Consider the following 18,461-nt stretch of genomic DNA (forward strand, 5'->3'; position numbering starts at 1 on the left):
ATCAAATAACAAAGGCATTCCCTTTTCACCTCTCTTTGCCTTCTTCTTTCACCAGTGTCAGCACTGCTCTGTCTACTCTTGCTCATTAACCTTGCTTGTTCTTCCACTTCATAGCCTTGCTAATATGACCCCCACCCCCAACTCTTAGAAGACTCTGAAACCCTTTGAATAACCAAAGGGAGGGAGGTAGTTCTTGAAATGTAACTGTGCAGTGATTTGCTTCCAGCATACATCACTTCAAAAATGTACCCCAGTGCAAGCATGTGTGCATGTTAAATAAACTGCTAAATTTGTTTGGCTAAGAAATAGTATATATTGGCATATTCAGCTTAATGGAGTTTAAATGAAAAGTAGTGTTATTTCAGTTTATTGATTATTATCATTATCATTATTATCATGATTATCATTATTGTTGTTGTTGTTGTTGTTGTTGTTGTTATTCAATTGAAAATTTAGGCTGTTTTCACTCCTGTGTCTATATATATTACAGATGTAAATACTTTAAACCTATAACAGCATCTTAAAACATTAATAACACAGATGAAGTTTTTGTCTATAGTGTTTGTTTGGGTGTCAGTTTGGGTGTTTCAGCAGGTATCAATCCTGTGTTTTGAAGAGGATTTATCAGCCAGAATAACAAAAAAAAACTGGTGTGGCATTTAATCTGTTTTCTTTTTCCTTTAGTTGTGTAAACTCAATTAATGGGGCTTTTTCACAGCAGACATGTTGACATTTATGTGGGGAAAGCACAGGTAACATTACGATGACTCTGTTCTATTCAAGTACCACAGAAGGCAACAACAGTGTGACCCTGAAACTGAAGCATCTAAATGGAATTCAGCCATCATTAATGTTATTATTTACACCTGTGCTTTCCGTACTGCAACATGTCAAAATATTGTGTGTAAGAAAGCCTATGTTGCAGTAGTGGTGCCAACCTTTTAAAATTAGATTAGATTCAACTTTATTGATGTTGTGCAGAATATTGGTACACAGCCAATGAAATTCAGTTAGCATCCAACCAAAAGTACAAAAATACAGAATTATTTACAGATTAGTGCAGGAAAGTAAGTGCTACAGCATAAGTGGTGCTATATCTTCCACTAAATGCAATGATGGACATTGGAATTTTAAATATTATAATGTAAATATTTTAAATACATAGTTAATAGAGTTAGAGAATAGGCTGTATGTACAGTACAAACAGCATATGTCCATTTGGGAAAAGTATGCAGAGTTTTAACTACATATCTATAGTTTGTTAGATGTATAGTCACATTATTGGAATGTCTGAATATTCTCATTCATCCAAGTCATGATTATCCAAGGAGGGTTGAATGGAGGGCAACTGGACTTGGTTGAGAATACTTGCAAATGGTTCACCTGTCATCCAAGGGGCCTCTTCAGTCCTAACTGACTGGTCAGGAATACCAGGTGTTTAAGCTCTGCGGGGTGGTCATCAAGGTCATTGATACTACTTTGTTTGTTAATTCTCCTGGCTGTTGTAACAACAGTCATTTAGAGTTGTTGGACTCACCCGAGGCCAAGATATGACAGCCGTTGGAGTGGTCACATGAGGCCAAAACTGAATGGCTGTTAAATGTCCTGGGAAAGGTTGAAAGGACAGCATTGTAGGTGGGAGATAAGTGGAGTCATAGACCTCCTCCCCTGTTGAGAGATGGTTTCTCTACCTTGACATAAATGGCTCTTTCAAACAATCAGTCCTCCCTATCCAAAATATGCACGTTGTCCTCAAAAAATAATGCCCCTTATATTTCAGATGAAGATAAAGAAGATAAAGATAAAGAGTCTTGACCTGTGGAGTTAGCCCTCCTGTGTTGAGCCATATACATACTTAACAGTAGTTTACTTTCCCCGATACACAAGTCTGTGCAGTCCTCACTGCACTGGACTGAATACAGAAGATTGCTTTTGTTGTGTTTGAGTTTGCAGTGTTTCAAGTGGACCAGTTTCTGTCTTAGTGCATTGCTAGGTTTGATGCAGTGTTTGTTGAAAATCCTCCTAAATTCCTCAAATACTCCAGACATGTAAGGAATGACTATGCTGTTGCATTTATTCTTCTTTTTTCCATCACCCACAAAGTTGTTGTTCTTCCTGGATCTTGTGGCTGTTTTGAGGTTGTTAGGATATCCGCAAGTTTTAAGTTCATCCTACAGGTGTTTGTGTTCCTCTCTAGGGCCTGGGCACATTATTGGTACCTTGGTACATTATCAGTTTGGTGTGGTGCAGGGTTATGATAACTGTTAGCTTTTTCTCCAGTGTGTGTGTGAATTTCCTGTCTATTCCAATGTGGAGGTCCCTGTCCTCCTCTGTGTGTACAGCACAGTCCAAAAAAGTGTGTGAACTTAATGTATATCAGTACTGTTCATCTTAAAGAGTCCAGGGCTCTGCTTTATTCTTCTTCCTTGGAGAGGTTGGCCACAATGGGAGATACTTGTGAGCCCATCACACAGCCATGCTTTTGTCTGTAAATCCCGGTCTTCAGACAGAGGTCCAGCAGTTTGTAAATCTGGTCTGGGCTGAGATTGGCGCTATTGTTCAGGGTGTTGTCATGTAGCAGTCGTTTCCTTACAGTTTCCAATACCTCCATAGTTGGGATGCATGTAGACACTAAGGTCACATAGGACACCATAGTTTCATCTGGGTCCAGTTTCAATCCCTGAACATTGTTCACAAAGTCCATGGAGTTTTGAACGTGGTGAGGAGTGTTACCAACCAAGGAGGGTAAAGATGGTAGATATATGTTGGCTTCCTATGTTAGCTTCTCCAAGATATAAGCAATGGTGTTCTCCTTCTTTGACTGTTGTAAACATTCTTGTATCCAGTGGAGGGATCTCACCTCAGTGTTTCATATGCAATGTCACTGACCCTGGCATGGTAGTCCGCTGTGCTGAGGACCACTGTGCATTTTCTTTTATCATCTGTTAGGATTGTGATTTTTTGGTTCCTTGCTCAGTGCTATCACAGCCTTCCTTTCCTGGATGGTGAGGTTGGAAAGGGTTGCCTTTGCACTGGAAGTGCACCTTCAACCTGGGTTGTTCTGCCTCCTAACCCTAACACTGAGGTGTGTGCGTTATTTACATTTTGATCACAAATTATACTAATTTTAGAGCCTCGACTTGAAAGCGCCCTATTTCAAACAGGGTACTTTTACTTGGTACTACCTTTACCATGACACATGAGCACAACTGGCAGAGGAGCATCTTAAAAATGGAGAACACCATAATGCAATAACAATACAACTGTGCACAACCTGTAAACTATCAGTGTCTTCTACTGATATTCTAAAGATGCATTGCAAGCAGCAGCAACAGCAGTTTGTTTTGGCTTAGTGAAAAAGGAGCCAGTTTGTTAAACTCTCTTTTCCGGCTCAATCTAAGCAGACTGAAGAGACGCCTCGACAACTTCACTCAAGTTCATGGCATTTATTTCTCAACGCAGCACAGCTGTTAGACAAACACATGAATGTTGTTGGTGGTGATGGTGAAATATACAGCTCCTGCTTTGTAGCTGAAATCGTCAGTGAGCAAATGGGGACTACATTTATCTTAGTTAACTCTTTTGTCAGAAAAATAAAAGAACAAAATGAAACCTTATACAAATGTGCATATTGCATCTCTATGGAATATCTTGTTTTAGCAAATTAAAATGCCATGATCCTATTTTCTAGATTTATATTAGAAATGTAAAAGCTATTTCAGTGCTCATTAAAAACAGCAATATGTCTCCTTATAGAAAATACAAACATACACATGAATGCAGTTGGTGGTTATGGTGAAACATATAGATCCTGCCACATGGAAGCAGATGCCATTTTACATTAATTGCAGAATAGACCTAATCACTGTGACATTGCAGTAACAACAACAGTAATTCCCAAGTAGTCAGTTGATTTCAGTTGCAGAGATATGTGAAATCAGCACACTTGTTTATTTCTGTTGTAATTTTTTCACCTGTAACTGTAAAGTTTAAAGATATCCAGTTAAACCACAGTGGTCCAACCATCCACTATAGCATCTTTGAAAAATCTAATCTAATCAACAACGACAATCTCAACATCACATTTTCTAACTTGTGGCTGCCTTTGTAATTGTGGGAAGTTGCCTTACTACTGCTTTGCCCATTTATATTACTTTCTTATGCTTACTTTTAATTACTTTAACTACTTCTGCTTATACAGTACTTATATTTATTTAATTACTTCTTTACTATCTTAAACTGACATTTATTTTTGCTCTGTGACATTAAATTGTGTATGCAGGGTTTTCTACCTTGACATTACTAAACAAACATTTATATTGGTTCTATATTTACTCAGAACACTAGTGCATGAGGCACAGCACCTAACTGTTATACAAGCTAACGGACAGTCACCAAATGTGACAAGACTACTCATGTCTTTTAATATACACTTTGATTTTGATCAAAGTAAATTTTATATAATATATAATACACAGCCCATCTGAAATTGTCAATCAATCAATCAATCAATCAATCAATCAATCAATCAATCAATCAATCAATCAGTCAATCAATCGATCAATCAATTGAAATTGTAAGCAAGGGAAAGGGGCAATTTGATGACTTCAGCCACTATAGTTACACCCAATAAAACAAACAAAAGATAAGATAGGATATTTTCCATTGAAATAAAAAAGTAACAAGATGATTAACTTTCTTTGAAATAAAGGGTATATAGAATGAATATAGAAATTCATTTTGACGAACTTCACCAATCAATAACAGCCCTGTTACATTAGCACATTAACATGATAAGGGAAAGCATGAACAGAGAAAGAACGACACCTACAGAGAGTCAAAGAGTTCCCTGTACGGTCATACCAATTGATTGCCAAGATATCCGTGCAAAGGTGCAAAAACCCCAGTGTTTATGTGTTGGTTACCATAGGAACTGCACAAGTTAGACCTAGGTGCTGTCATTAGAATTAACCCCTTTCATCTTTTCACATTTAAACTATTTCTGCTTGTTAAATCAGATGCAGCCCTTTCACCCAGTGCCTATTTAAATGTATTGTCATGTAGTCGTGTCTTTGGTTTAGTAGATGTTCTTACTCACTGTGTTTGTTGAGGGCTTTAGATACTTGACTTAAAATGGTTAAGATGCTAAATGTGCTTAGTGTGAGTGACAGTGCATTGACAGATATTTTGATGCAGGTTTAATTTCACAATGAAGTGTAACATTGCTGATGGTCTGTAAATTGAGCATAATCATTTTTATTTAAAATATTTTCCAAGACACTTTACAATCATGTAGCCACTGCTGGAACAGACTCAGAACCTGACACTCACTTTCTCACCTGATTGTCCTCTAATTTATGTCATTCTGAGCCAGTCAGTCAACTGATTTAAAGCTAATTATGGGTGGAAATGCAGAGTCCGTTTTACTAAAGAATAGACTGACTTTTAATTACAGATTTTTTTTCTCATTTGCTTAAGCACATTTTCTGAACACTGTTGCAGTTGTCAAAACATTAGTGGTCAAAAGGTGACCAAGCCTTTTCCATCGCTGCTCCCAGTCTGTAGAAAAGTTTGGGCCTCACCAGCAGATCTTCCCTGTCTATCACCACAAATCTCTTCTAAAGACCCATTTCAAAAGAAAATGGGACAAGAAAATAATTACAGAGACACAAAGTCCACTAAAGGTAGAGTTAAGGCTGTAGATTGGTAAACTAAATGTATAGGACATGTCCAGTCACCTTAACAAAGTGGTAATTTTAACCCAAATCACAATGTTTCGCTAACCTTAACTAGCACTTATTTTAAGCTAAACCAGACTTTTTTTCAAAACCAACAACCATAGAATTTTCTGATCATTAAAACACATTTATTTTTCCAAATGTTTTAGAGGTCACTGACAAAATTATGTCATCCTGTCCATAGGGGTGTCAGATCAGAAAAAAACACTTGTATATGTTATTGCAGTATTTTGTCATATCATTTGGAGGACTTGTTGGTTCACCAAGACCAGTTTTTCCCTTGTATTTTGGTAAAAACACTAACTTGTCATTTGTGACTTTGAAGAAACCACAATCTAAACCATTAAGTTAAGGATTCTATGTATTCTCTTTTGTCAACTGTGGAACTCTTCATCAGAAAAAATCTTGTGAATTTATTTCAACATTTTATTTATGATATACAAAAACTCTTTCTTTCAAAGTTGCATACAGCAAGGAGCAGAGTTTCTTGTCTCACGTATAGTACGCTTCTTGAGTGTGCAGTATACATTTATGCAACAACATGCTGGTGTTGCTCTTAACTGTGACTGAGTTAGGCTGCATTGTGAGTTTATTTGAAGGTACTGCAAAGAATGGCTACAAAATGTGTGACCATTCTTAATGTCTCATAGGTTTTCATCATTGACATGTACAGTTAAAAGACTTCAGTGGGTTATCAAACATAGAGAATGTAATTAGTACATGCCAGTTTGAGAAACACATAGTGAAGAAAATCAGAATGAGAATATAATTGGAAACTGGACATCTAGGGAAAACTTTAATTCATGACTTGCTTAAGCATCAAGAGTGTGAAAGCCAAGAATTAAAGCTCTTTGTTGTCACTGTTAGTTGCAAGATGATGACATATTCTACACATTAAAACCTCTGTGTTATTTCTAATGATGACAGAGGAGGCCAATATGGCAGCAGGATCCAGGGGAATTTCACTAAATGCTCATTAAAAGGTCTAATAATTAAAATATTGATTAATTAGTCTTACATTGATTTACAGTCACACTTTATCAAACCATGAAGCACTAATTACTGTGCCATTATGCCACAGCCTGACCTACTCATTTTTTTGTCATGTGTAATGAAAAAGAACATTTCTTTAACTGCCTTTTAAATTTTTGACCTGTAAAATTTTAATGGGGAGTACAGTGGGTGTCGAATCTGGATTGGCAGTAAAGTCATGGGTGGCTAATGTCTGTGAGTCTGGTTAAGTGGCTGTACACACCGGGAGCCGAAACACCTCTCTAGAGGGATTGGTCAGGGTTACTCTGTTTAAACAAAATTGCATTCACCAATCTCTGCAAAGGCACAATGAATAATTACGCAAAACTTGACTTTTCTAGTGTTTTAGTGCACTTTTTTTTTTAACAAAGCATTAAAACATCTGTGAAATACCCCCAAAAATGCTTTTAAGAAGCATGGAAATCTAGTTATAAAAGTTGTTTGATAAAGGTTCTTTTTGTAGTTGGCTTTTGGTGGTTAGTCAATGAAGAGGTGTTGAACAGGAATTGAATCCTATTTCCACTCCATAGAGTTAGAAAATGGTACTTCAGACACTCAGGAATCCCAATTTTCCTCCTGAAATGGGAAATGTGTAGACATGAGAGTGTGGTGCAAATCATCGACATAGTTTTGGCTGACCAAAAGGGCTGAATTCAACTGTCCATATATTGCTGTCTATCAATATGCTACAAACTATGTTGCACATGGTAATTTTTTATACTCTGTATAAAATGAAACTGTCAGTTCAACTTAGCATGTTTTTTGCCTAATGCAACAAGCAGTATGCTATTATATTCTGCTCTTGATGCCAGAAATATTTGGAAGGGATACATGTTGTCCTATGGGATGGTCCAGGAGGAATTATCTTCTCCAGGAGAATGTCATCTTTTCGTAGCAGGTCCATGTGATAAAAACCTGATCATTATTATTATTGTTATTAGTGCAAGTATCTCTTGTTAACAGTCCTGCAAAAAAGAATTCTTACTCCAGTGAGACATTCAGGTTTTACTGTAAGACAAACTCTACAGTGCAATTGGAAAAACCTTTCAAAGAGCTTATTTATTTATATGAACATAACATATGAACACATAAAATTATACAAGTAATAACAGGTTATTATAATGTAACACATAATGGGGCACTTTTCATAAATTGCCTTCATACAATCACTTAAAGCCTCCCACCAACCTCCCACCTGATTTTAAATGCTTTCCCATTGCATATTTTCTACCGCATAGATAGATAGATAGATAGATAGATAGATAGATAGATAGATAGATAGATAGATAGATAGATAGATAGATAGATAGATAGATAGATAGATAGATAGATAGATAGATAGATAGATAGATAGATAGATAGATAGATAGATAGATAGATAGATAGATAGATAGATAGATAGATAGATAGATAGATAGATAGATAGATAGATAGATAGATAGATAGATTAAATGTAAATTGACAAAAGCTTCCTTTCTTGAGTGATGGATATTAAACTCAAAAAACGTCAAATATCATCATGAAACCCCCCAAAACACAGCAAACCCATTAATAAAAGGTTGATGTCTGATGTCTTTCATATTTTAATGAGATATGAACAATATTACACCTCCATGATTTTGCTGCATCAGAACCTATAGCCACTCCACCTTTGTTTGCACCCTGTATTTGCATTTCAAAGGGAGCCCCTGGGAAGCCGCTTTGCATATTTACATCTGATTAACAACTTTAAATGAACATGTCAAAATCTGAAAATTTACGTGGAGACGACTAAGTGATTCTGTAACATAAGATGCAACACTAACAAAACATTGAACACAAGCTGTGGTTACAATGACATGATATTGGCTAACACTTGTAAATGCTTCATAGAGTTACTGTGAATGAAAACATTGTGTTAATTAAATATGTTTGTGCCGTGTACATATATGAGAGGATCTTGTTAGGAGGTGGAGGATCTGGGCCTTGTGCAGGGACACATGAGTAGAATACAGCATGAAGGGAAGGGAAAAACAATATGTTGCTTCCTCTGGCCACATTTTCTAAACCACAAGTTTAAACTGGTAACTAAACTATTCCATGTTTGGAAAAGGGCTTAACTTAACTGGTCAGAGGCTGGCTTTACTGATTTAGGTATACATCTTATTTCAGAGTGTTTTCTTCCAAGATGGACTCATTCAAGTTTCATGACCATCCCTTAGTGATCTCATTATTATGTATTTTTTACACATCTGCCCATAATAGTGGCTTAAAAGGGGGGTGAAAGAATGGTCAAGCTCACACATCATTAAAAAAATCCCAAATTCTAGCATTCGAAGGGAATGAAAACACAAAGTTCAAAGTGTTAAGGCAAAGCTTGGTCATAGTTAGGAAAAAAAACAGTCTGTAAATTTCCAATGGAGCCTTTGTTCTACTGAGCTCTCTATAAGATATAAAATATGAACTAACTATGTGATTATTAATTGGGCCCATTGTAATTTGAGGATTCTAGGCTGCATATTGTTGGCAGCTCTCCACGGGGTCTGTCTGTGCAGGAACGTGTCGAGGGGGTACCAGCCAGAATGCCTCAGCCATTTAGAGAGCAGCTTGCCACTCGCGCATCGGCATACCAATGAGTGGGGTTAAAAAGGCACGGCTCCTCTCAGAGACAGCCCTCCTTCTCCAGCTCAGCTCCAAAGGGTCTCCACGGACTAATTTCCAAAACCACCTCTTAATGTGGGCTTGTGTCAATCACCTGAACAGACAGCTTCATCCCCTGATATGGAGTAGTCACACAGTAGAGTCAAGCAGACCAAAGGTAATACAATAATGCTGTACAGTAGCAGCTGTATTGAAAATAATAAAGACAGATATTTAATATCACATAGATTATAATGTATAGGTTATATTTACATTAGACTGGAAACACTGAATCAAAAGATACATTGATTTTACAGTGATACACTTTGTACCTGACATGAATTTCAGAGATTTATTCACAAATTATAAATCTATTGACTGTGATTATATATATGATTCCATTAATATAAATCTATTTCATATTATGAACATTTAAATAAATATTCATAAATAACTACAGAAGATTATACTTAGAAATGTATTCTAAATTATTTCATGTGCGTGTAATCAAGTCATGTAAATTATCTTTAAAAAGCAAGTATTTTACCATATTCGTCTCGTATAAAAATGAAGCAGTATGGGGGACAAGACTACATGTGTAAAGAATGGGTGAAATGTTCAGGTTTTGTAATCCACTGTTTCATTTTTGAGCTCTTTTAACTAATAAATGTCTCAGTGTGTCTCTAAATGACTATATATCACTGCATAGTCACAACAATACAATGAAATCCACAAGCTATAATTACAAATATGTCAGTAAGCGCTTTAACCTGGTTGTGCATGAATGTAAAATAATTAATTACAGTCTGATGCAGAGTGAAGCTGATGAAGGATCTTACAATCTCATAAGAGCAATAACGGGGTTTACTTCAACACTTGTTTGCAAATGAGCTGCTGTATTATTAAATGTTTTGTAGTTTCCATAATTTTGTAGATTTTTACATAATGGTTCCTTCACAGTAAATATAAAACAGCCATATGTATGAAATAGAAATAGAAAATTCAAAATTTAATAGAAAACAAACATTCATACTGACTGTAGCAATTAGTCACATGAAGCTTGTATAGACATACAGTTGTCTTTTCTGATTCACACTCTACTTAACTCCTAAACACAACTTATGCCACACTTCTTGTGAAACCCTTTCACGCTCTAGCCTCTCTGCACATTGACTTGCTGAGAAACCATCCCTCATACTGAGTTTTGCTTTTTGTGTTACAATCCAAGATGACATACGACACGAGATATGATGAGAAAACTGTAGGGAGGCTTCCAGTAGATTGATTCTCCCATCGCTTCATTCTTTTCTAGTTAGTCTTTTATTGGCTACAAAGGTAGAGTCGTTGTGAAGCAGAGTGAGAGAGGAGTGAACCAGCCTGCCCTGTTTAATCCACGGGGCATTGAAGGAGGGTGATCACTTCTTAAGAGCACAAAGGCCTACAAGGAAATCAGTGCAGTCTATGAGATCCCAAAGCTGATTTAAAGGAGAGATGTCCCAGCTTGGGCTCCAGGCCTTTAACAGGAATAAGGCCATTCTGTACAATAACAATCTAAGACTCCAGAGGAAAGCACTATTCATGGTCAAATAAGAAGGTCTCAGGTTTGGATGGAAACCCTGTGTCCCTTATAAAAATAGAGACATTTGCCTCTCACAGAAAGGAAAACTGATATCTGAGTTATACACTCAATGCATCAGAGGCATTGCATGCCGTAATTCTAGATTTGTGAAAATCTACTGAAGTAATTCAGTTACATGATGTGGTTGTTTAGTTATATCTACTGGGTATATCAAACATTTCCAATTACATGCATGTACAGTGAAGAAGGAAATCCTGTGAAATGTGTGCTTTTTCCCTCTTACAGACTGATCAAGTCCATCTTTGCCCAAAACCCTAATCAAAGCAGAGCTGCCTCGAAATGAAAACCCACATTTTCCATTTTAGAGGGAACAGAAGATAAGGATGTTATTTATATGACTGTACTGAATATGAAATACAAAGCCACCAGATGTAAAAAGATTAGTGACACGACAGTTGGTTGGACAGCCAGTGGCAATTCTAGGGAGATAATCAGTGTTCTTGGGTTTTCCTGCGGCTTTGTCATCTTTATTTCAAAGACATTGATTGCACTTATGAGCTCTTATCTACCTGATGATGTGCATTCATTCACACAATGTTAACATTATCCCAAACTAGTACGTTAAAGTTTATGTAATTTATTGCAAACAGCTTATGTGGACAGAACCAGTTTTATTGCCAATACAGGCTCAGAACGGATCAGAACGTTTGTGCAATGTATTTCCCATTTCTAAAGACTGAGTGCAAAATTAATGAAGGGGAACTTGGACTTTTAGTCAATGTAAAAATTTCATTAATGTTATTATTCAGTCACCTCTATGGTCCTGAATTTATATCATAGAGACCTCATGTGTTGAATCCTGATTGCATGTATTTCCATTTCTTCAACATCAGGGGACCTGAGAGCTGAGAGAGGGGCATCTGGGATGCTCCAAATGAGAAACGCATGAGTGACATAGTGTAACTGAGAGCTGAATATTCTTTCCTTAGTGTCGTACTGTTTCCATGCAAACCATTGACCTGTAAATCTTCTTTGTCCAGTTTTTAGTTTAATTTAATTTATCATATTTAATCTGGATATACAGTATGCGTTTGATATGGAAGAATAGTCACATATTTTGAATGGCATATTTTAAAAACACATGCGGTATCTTTAGAGTGATAGATTTGTTTGTTCATTCTAATACCCTTATGTCACAATATAATTAAAATGTTCTATAAAATAAAGCAGGAGCATGATTTTAGGGCAATCCATGTGAACATTTGCATTGTCATAGCTGAAAAGAAAAGTGCCATTTGGTATTTCATTAAAATATGTAAAAACAATGAGTGCATGATAGGCAAGGGTGATCTCAATAAGTGATGCCATTTTGATGCCCTATTATATGGAAAATTATACAGACATGCTTTGTCATTTGGGGAAAAAATGGAAAAAGAAAAGAAAGGATAAAGACAGAAATATACAGGCTTTAAACGTTGCCTTGTTGTCTCATTGATTCTTAATTTTTGTAACAGATCAGATTATCATTAGTCTTCCTCAAATATGATCAAGGAAAAATAATGGACAGACAGTGTTTAAATGACAGTGGTATGTCAGTGGAGTAGTGTCATTCTGCGACAATATTATGGAGCTCACAAGTGCAGCACGCCTCAGCTTGTTATGAAATCAACACAAAATAGCCTACTCTTGTACTTCTTCCTATTTCCTCCTGTGCTGCTGCTTCAATTTATAGAAGTTTTATTTTCACAGAATTATACTGAATACTCAATACTGTTTTTAAGCTGGTGAAGGAGCAAAGAGTCTCAATGACCTTTGACATTCAACTCAAAAGTATGGTGAGCTCAATGAACTGCAACAAGAAACGCGAGCCAAGGAGGAAAACCTCTTCACCTATCATACATATTATTATACTGCATATACTGTCAAGTTAGTAAAGATATTTCCTTCACTTGCTAGTGTTTTGTCTATTTGCATTGTTTATTTGCAGTGAGTTGAGTTCATAGGGCCACCAAATAAAATAATCGCATATTCAAACAGATCCACATTGTAACATGTCAGTTAGGAGTAGTACACAGCAGAATTTATTGATGAAACTGTAATGTTGCTTCAAATGTAATAACTGTATCAACTGTTAGTTGGCAACCAGTGTGTGTTAAGATTTTAAAGTTAATCAGTTGTTGATTGTGACCATTTGTCAATTATTTTGATGTGGCTTAGTAAAATTGATCATGTTGACCAGTAAGCAAGGATTCCTGTTAAAGACCAAATGATCATTGTAATGGCTGTTATACAGTATCTCCCAATGCACAAGGTAAGTTAACTCTCATTGTGTGCTCACTGAAATAACCGAAAATGTTCTCTCACGACGTCACCAGCATTAAGTCCTTTACTGTTTTCTCTGTGAATCAGGTATCACATCGTTCTGAGCTTAGCATAACAGTCTAACAGCTCAAACCATTAGTAGCAACTTGCAACTACAGCTGTGCAACACAACCTATAATTTGCTCATCTGGTTCTATATATAATAATGGAAACTGCTGGGCTTTGCCTTTATTAGGCTCAGCCCTACATAACTCTGCATGGCCTGATTTAGACTCACAGAACTTGCAAGGTAAAAAAGTAAACAATATTTATATGTCAGGTGTACATGAGGGGGTCGAGATGATATCTTTGTGTCCCTTGAAGACTTGTTTGGCAGGTGACACACTGAAATTGGGCACTGACTTTTTGGATGGAATGGATTACATAGGGTAAACTGTTGAAACACACTGTCTTTTGACATAATAAAAGATTTTGCCATACTGTTTGTTAGAAATAAAAAAGGGAGTTCAATGTAACTCATTTTGTCACACTATAGCTTGTCTACTCCATACAATCTATGGTTTACTCTAACAGAGGTGGCAATAAAACACTACACACTAATTACACTTTCTACAGATCTAGCATTCAAGTAATTATAGCTGTCTGAGGTCTTTCTTAAACTGGCTTGCAAAACACTCCCATTAAACACCCAGTCATTTTAATTAAAATATAAAAATTGTTTGTTTGTTTTATTATTATTAGTCTGAGAGCCTGTATCAAAGACTCGTGGGAGCTGAAAAAAAATCATAAAAGAATATGAACAGAAAACTGTGCTCTATCATACTGTTAAGTGGAATATATGCTTCTATTTCAGTGAAAAAGTCCTTTACCAATTGTGCTATCCTCATCTGCACAGATAAACAGAAACTGTACTTTTTGAAAAAAAACAGATCTTTGAATTTCTATTTCCTTTGACAGTGCTCTTCAAGTTCACATTCTAAGTTCATGCAAGTTTGTTACAACCTCAAAGTAGAAAAGCTGGAAAACCAACAACATACACAAAGATAACTGACAGAAATAAAAAGTAAATGTAACAATGTAAGTCATGATTAGATCTCAGCCATAAATTGACTATGAAGAGAAAAAGCATGTATTGATGAAGCTGAGTCTAGTTTAAAATGTACAGGATAAGATTGGAATAAGCATTTACAGCATAAAGAAACACTTTTTGAGCAGCCATATGTAACTTGGAGCAGAGAGAACCTGGTTTATTTATTTACATACACATCTGTATTAGCAGTGCAGCAACATACTGTGTCTACACCTTTTCTCAACAATATTATTTTCATGTTTTCACACATGGAAAACATGCTATTGATTTTTGCCCACACTACATGGCCAAAATCATATAAATAGAATATAAATATAAATATATGGAAACACCCTGACGTTATATTGCTATACAAAACATTCATTATGAAAGCAGAAATTCATCTTAAAACTATCTTCATCATAGTTTATATTTACAGTAGATTTTGCCTTATGTAATCTACATTTTTCATGCTGTATTTCTATTATTTATTTACACATTGAAGTAATGTGTGGCATTTATTATGAATACATTACATTTTTCTTTGCATCAGTTGTGCTATACAGTATGGACCGGCAAGTGTGTACTTCCGTCTAGGAAAAGGCAATGTGTTTTATGTCTTAGTAGCAGCATTTTTTATGTGAAATACACAGCTTGGGTTTGAAGTCTTTCATTTCATATTAAAATATATATTTATCCCTCGACCAGTCTGAAAGCTTGATAATGAAGTCTGAGGCATCAGGTATGATACAAATGAGACTCAGTTCCTTGGAAATATTGTTTGCTACAGTTTTTACATTAGCTAGTTTTGCACAGTGGAAAAAATGTTATGTAATTTATATGAGGAAGAGGGGACTTACCAAACAGCAGAGTCAAGGCCACATTTGGACACAGCAGGCTATTTCTCTGATTATGTAGTTAAATTAGCAAACATTATGCATGGTCAGCTAAAATTATTTGGCTGCCGCACCACCACAGGCCATATCTTGGCTCATTTCACTGTTTGTCTTTGGAAGATTTGGCCATAAGAAAAGCAAAGGCCCACCTCTGGACTTTTGTTCAACAGCCTTGGCAAATTCTACTCAGCATATCCACGGTACAGAGGAAGACAGAGCATCTATGGCATCATCATCTTTTGGTTCTCAAAAATGCTTCCATAACCAGCACCTCTCAGCAGTTGGGGAAACTGATGGACTAATGAGCACCTTCATCCTTGTGTCTTAGGAAGCTCCTCTACAGATTCTCATCAGCTGAGGAGAACCATTAACAGGTGGTTCAGAGGTAGAGGCCTGCTTTTGACTGTCTTCTGGTACTGTTTAAGTTCAATCTGCTTTTATGGGCAAGATTTTATCTTACAACCTCAGCTCTGAGAGACAGCCTGCCTTTTCACATAAACCACAGTCATGGCCATTTTCTCATGTTAGTGAAGGTACCTGGCTTCATCGACACTGAGAAAACCATTTTCATCACATTGCATTAGATGTATTAGAGTTGTGAACAGTCTACTGGCTAATTGATTGTGGTAAGGCTGTAGCATTATAATTTAATTGTCTTGCTCAATGGATGATATTTGCACTGTTGCCATTGAAGTGCAAACATGTCCAAGTATAGAAGCTTGGTCACATAATAACAGATCATACGTGAGAATTTTCAAACCCAGGTCACATGATGACATTCAAACTATTTTACTGATGTAAGAGCAAAATCCATCCACTGTGAAATGCGGTTGGATATGGACAATTTATAATGCCTAAATAAAAATAAATCAAACAAAGAAATAAAGTTACACATGCATTTACTGTGACAGAATTCATTGAAAAACATTTGTAAAAGGATAATTATTTACCTTCAAATCCCAACACGTAAAACAAAGTGAAGAGGCGTATTTGCATTTCAGGGCTGACCAACAGAGAGCAACATAAACCTGCTAATAATAAATGCAAAGCGCTTTCATTAATTTTCATGACGAGGCGCAGAAAATATTTTCTTGTTTTGAGATAGAGATGCATCCTCCATGCTGCTCAACATTGAAATGCAATACATCTCTTAACTTTGTTTTCTGTTCTGGGATTTGATTATAATGTGGCATGGAAAATTCATGTCACGTTGAGAAGGATATTCACTTATTGAAGGCAAATGGCAAATTATTGTCATTTTGACATACAGTGTGTTTTTCATTTAATTGTAACAAAGTAAATCATTACATGAAAAGGAAATGTAACAATGTGTATTGTATTTCAGATAGTCTTTGTTTGATTAGATTTTTATTTAGGCATTTTAAATCTTCCATATCGAAAGCTTAAAAAAAGATTGAAAACAGCTGCCTGCTGCAGATAGACACATGGTAGATGAGAGCAATGACACTGAACTAAAACTGTAAGCATGATTGTACACACTGTGAAACTATATTTGCCTCTGTGGACTTAGGGTATTTTCTTGACTTTTATATATGTTTTATATATTTGCCTTTTAAAGGAACTGGCCTATAAAATAATAATAAGTGTTTCATATCAAAATGTTCAAAACAATCTCAGCTTTCTCAAGTATGAGGCCCAGAGAATTTTCAACTAGAGGACTGTTTAAAAATGTGAAAACTTACCTTTACTCATATGGACAAACTGTTTTGGTGCTTGAAATTGGTTTACCAAAGTCTTAGTGTAGTAATGCATGAATACTATATGAATATATATGTGTAATATATGAATAAAATAATATATAAATATATAAAAATGTCTACAATTAAATTCTATAACATCTTTTTTTGAGTAAAAGTGTTGTCTGTCACTCAACTTTCTTATCTGGCTTATTTGTGACATACTTTATAGTAAGTGTAACAAACAACATAAGAGGACAATCTTATTCTGTCTGGTGATAACATGGGTGGAAAGTCATCTGACCAGTTTTTCACCTAAGGCTAAAATGTGAAAATACATGTGTATGTGTTTATAGCCATGTGCTGATGATGCTTTGAGCACCAAACACAAACTTCCATCCACCTCCTTCGTTTACACACAGGGACACACAAACATGTACACACAGAGACTATAGCTGGTAAATTCTTATTGCCGTGTTTCAGTCGTTGGAGAAATATGACAGCAATTACTCCACCACGATGTTAGTTGACCACCTCTGCAAACCATTACACATAAATATCTTGTGATCCCTGTGTTCAACAGTCGGTTATGGACAAAGATGCATTCCTTTCCTTTTAGTGTGCAGTAATGTCTGAGGTCATGGCCATTTTGTCCATATCCCATTTCCTGGTGTATCTTTAGCAAGCCAAGCAAACCGTATGCTGTATCTCAGACTGAAGTCTTTCTCTGTTGTTGTTGTTGTTATATGTGGGTCAAAGAGGAATCTTTTGAAAACAGGACGATAGGAATACTGCCCAGCACTAAATGAAACACGTTTACAGAGCTAGAGTTATTCTCTTAAATGTCTGACCAGAGCAAACTGATATTCAGTGGATATACTCTTAAGTGCAAATATTGCTACACCTGCTCCATCACTTTTGTACCTTTATACACACAGAAGCATCTGGAAGGCAGTACTGGACTGAGATTCAATTAACTTGTGTAATAATAAGGGGCAAAGACAGGGAGTTAGCAACACAACTAAGGTCCAGAGGTATGATTGACGTTAGCCTCCATTCAACCTCAGCAATGAAAGGAAGCGCTAAGTAAACAAATAGCTTCATGCTCTGAAAATATTCTCCCTGTATAAAATTGTCCAAAAAAAACAAACATGTTTTTTGGTAACACGAAATGTTGTTTGCACACGATTAAAAGGTACTGTGCTGTCTACCGGATCGGTGCTGGAATGTGTATTGCATTGTGGCTTGTTGATGAATTGAATAAGTCTGTGAGCTGTGGCTGTAAATCTCTGAGTTGAAGGACAAGCTGTATCTCATACTCGCCTTCATCTGAAGGAGGAAAAAGCCTCTGGGCAATGATAAGAGAGGTAGAGAGGACAGTGAAGGGCCAGCATTTTTAATTTTTCATTATTTATATCAAAATGGCAACAAATACTGATTGATCACGGAGGGTTTGCTTTGTGTCGTACTGGTGTTCTCATAGTGCTCTGCAGATAATAAAGATTAAGT

The 18,461-nt window shown here is 36.2% G+C and overlaps 1 pseudogene; it reads right to left on the minus strand.

The window, feature by feature from the left end:
- Window positions 1-1,514: 1,514 nt before the first annotated feature.
- Window positions 1,515-10,683, minus strand: LOC133992608 (uncharacterized; annotated as a pseudogene).
- Between the last annotated feature and the right edge of the window lie 7,778 nt (window positions 10,684-18,461).

Source organism: Scomber scombrus, chromosome 13, assembly GCF_963691925.1.
Source record: "Scomber scombrus chromosome 13, fScoSco1.1, whole genome shotgun sequence".
In the NCBI taxonomy this organism is placed as follows: Eukaryota; Metazoa; Chordata; class Actinopteri; order Scombriformes; family Scombridae; genus Scomber; species Scomber scombrus.